This window comes from Austrofundulus limnaeus, unplaced genomic scaffold, assembly GCF_001266775.1.
Source record: "Austrofundulus limnaeus strain Quisiro unplaced genomic scaffold, Austrofundulus_limnaeus-1.0 Scaffold1008, whole genome shotgun sequence".
NCBI lineage: Eukaryota > Metazoa > Chordata > Actinopteri > Cyprinodontiformes > Rivulidae > Austrofundulus > Austrofundulus limnaeus.
The window spans coordinates 102,917-106,128 of NW_013953410.1; the positions used below are offsets into that span (position 1 = coordinate 102,917).

The window sequence follows — 3,212 nt, forward strand, 5'->3', positions numbered from 1 at the left end:
CAGTTAAAATATATGTTTATGAAATAAAGTCTAATGTTTCAACTAATCAGGGATCCCTTTAACATCCTGTTGGTTGTTATTGATCATCTGCACACAGTCGCCCTCCAGCAGATGATCAGAGAGATTCATGGAGCTGAAACAGGTAGTGCATCTCAAAATTTTCAACAAACGTTTTAATATAACATTCCAGTCATTATTGCCTTTAGGAAAATGTTTTTTGGGAGGTCACCTCCCAATACTACATTTCGTATCAGAAATGTACTTTTGATATTTAAGTATAATAATGGTCAAATACTATAAGATTTTTACGCAAGTAATATTCTCAGATAATATTCTTTTACTTCTTTTTAGTAATTTTATGGTAAGTTACTTGTACTTTAACTCAAGCATCACTTTGTCGACCTCACAACACTGCTTGTTTGCTGCCAGTCAGACCAACGCAAACATGTCGCTGTCACTTTAAGAAGGCCCGTCTGACGTCACATATGATGCCTTTAAGAAAACTCGGAAATTATGGCTGCAGCTTTCCATCGCTGTCAACATGTACCAATAAATGTGAAAATACAACTTATTTTAGTTTTAATATTGACACATTTATTAAATTAAACAAGCGTTATAGTTACCGCATGTTTTACAGTAAACCGGCTGCATTGTTTTGGTGAAAAACGGGAAAATATATTTTTATAGTTTAACTTATTTATTCTGATAAATTTAATGCTGTAAGGTTTTAGAATTATTTTGCTAGATTTGTGCATTATATTACATTCTGTACATCTTTTAACAGGACGTAGTGAGCTAAAGTTGGGACGTGAACGCAGTTTATTTGGTAATTCCTACTTTCTTAACTAACAGTAAACGCGTCAACTTGTGAAAACAGCCTGAGCGAATGATGTGTTTTAGTCTTATCCATCGGATGGTCGTTGTTGGTTTGTTTGTCATATTCTTTGTTGAAAAACGGAAGTGAGTAGTTTAAAACAGTTTGAATAAAACACACAGCGTGACCTTGTACCTCTGGAAGTGTTTGTGTTTGTGTGTGTGTGTGTGTTTGTGTGTGTGTTGGGCGCACTAATGGACGGAAGACATGACCGCCCTGGTTACAGCAGCCCCAGCAGGCCGTGCCAATGTAAAGAAAGCGCCTGACCTCACAGGTATGTTCACCTCAGGTGCTGTGTGTACGGTCTGACCGTAAACCGAGTGTTTCCCGTTAAAACCATGGGTTAGCTAACAGCAGCACACGCGGGCTTGTTGCACGTGCTTCACCAGCAACAAGGAGGAAGCAGCTGGAAATGAACTGTTTATAAAGCCATGTTGTTACTCAGTGAGTCCTGGTTGTTTCCCTGTTTTATTTTGTTCTTGGATTATATCTGCAGTCTGTTCTGTCAAACTCCCTCTTCTGTTGTCATCAGTCAGTGTTAGAAAGAAGTCTTTTAGCTGCATGTTTTACTTTATAATGTAGATAAGAGTCTAAACCAGGGGGGCCAAACATTTTCCCATTGAGGGCCAAGATCAAAACCAACCTGAGGGCCGTGGGCCAAATGCAATAATATAATACACGAAATGCAAATACTTCAAGTAAAGTTATACTTTGATTGAGCTAGCAGCCCACATTTTTTGTTTGTGTATTTGTTTTAGCCCATGGACAAAGAGAAAACTCAACGTTTGCTCAGGCAGCGAATGCTCATGACACTTTTCATAATTTAAAATATGAGTATATGTGGTCTTATAAGGTATGTAAATCTAGATATGGACTTAAATCTAATCTAAATGTCTCTAGACGTTACTTGTATTGTATGTTTAATCTTAATATAATTCAAAGAGAAACAGAGTACCATGAGTTAAGACTATCTGACCATCTCCTTGTACCTATAGTTGGATCAATGGTAAAAAAGACTAAGTGTAAGTATTTTATTTCTACGTACAACAGGAGATTACAATCTGGTAATCAGGACAACTGCTAGTGGGCCAAATCGGGCCCCACTTTGGGCACCTCTGGTCTAAACTCAGTCCAGACCAGTCCTGCTCAGGTTGTTTCACCTGAATGGAGTGGATCAGTGTTTTTTAGAAACTTAGTTGAGAAATCAAACTGCACACAATGAGATCTGGTGTTTATGACCCGTACAGAGCACATTATAGCAAAGTAAACAATCAGTATGATTATTAGGGGTGTAAGAAAATATCGATACACTGAAATATCGCGATATTTCATTTCCCGAGACTGTATCGATATTCTAAAGCCCTGTATCTATTTTTTATTAAGGTTTAAAATGTCAACTTTCCTGCCAGCCGTTCATTTTTATGTTGTAGTTCAGCCTCTGACCACTAGTTGGCAGCAGTGAGCAGCCATTTGGCTCCTCTACCCGTTGAGCACCAGAGAGTAAGGGTAGCATTAGCATTGTAAGTAAACATTAGCTTTTCTTTTTCTTTTTTTTTCAGTAAGAGGTTTTTATTTAATATAATTTTTGGACAAAAAATAGCAATAAATCACAATATATCACCTTGATTACAGTATCGCAATATATCAGGATATATCGTATCGTGACCCCTCTGTTATGATATGTATTGTATCGCCAAATTCTTGCCAATACACAGCCCTAATGATTATTTCTGCATTTTAAAAGGTAAATAACTCCCTATGATTGGGCACATTTTGTTTTGGACAGTGTTGTAAATGTTAAACTTTCATGTTATCTGAGGTTTTACAGCATTCATGGGCAACTATTTTCTCCCCAAACTTAAACATGGACCTGGACCAATATATTATATTCATTTTGCCTGATATCACATTCAGTTCTTCCAGACAAAATTTATACTTTGCTAGAATTTTTATTCAGCTATGAAGAGTAGACATTACAACTGAACAAAAAAAAAAAAAATCAGAACCAGTCGCATAGAGTGTTTAATTTTGATGTACTACATGTAGTTGTTTATTTTTTTTTATTTACACACTCAACAAAAGAAAAAACATTTATTAAAGAAATACACGGAACAAGAAAATGTGCTGGAGGGGTAAGAAAGCAACCTCCCATCCAAAAGTAACAAAAGATAAACTATAAGATAAAATTAAGTAAAAGATAAAATAAAAAATTAAATAGTTAAATAAAACAATCTAAAAGAACAACAGTTTTTAACTTTGGGCCGCAGAGGGCCGTGGGACCACATTGATTTTGAATAAGGTGCAATACACTTTCTCACCACTAGTAGCAGTAGTGCAC

The 3,212-nt window shown here is 36.2% G+C and overlaps 1 protein-coding gene across 2 annotated transcripts in view; it reads left to right on the forward strand.

The window, feature by feature from the left end:
- Positions 1-863: 863 nt before the first annotated feature.
- Positions 864-3,212, forward strand: part of LOC106533729 (solute carrier family 25 member 44) — a 7,339-nt gene continuing 4,990 nt past the window's right edge. Inside the window, exon 1 of one of the 2 annotated variants that reach the window (XM_014030155.1) lies at positions 864-1,148. The gene's annotated coding sequence lies outside the window, so the exon portion shown is untranslated. The remainder of the gene's footprint in view (positions 1,149-3,212) is intronic. The other variant, XM_014030154.1, reaches the window with a different exon arrangement.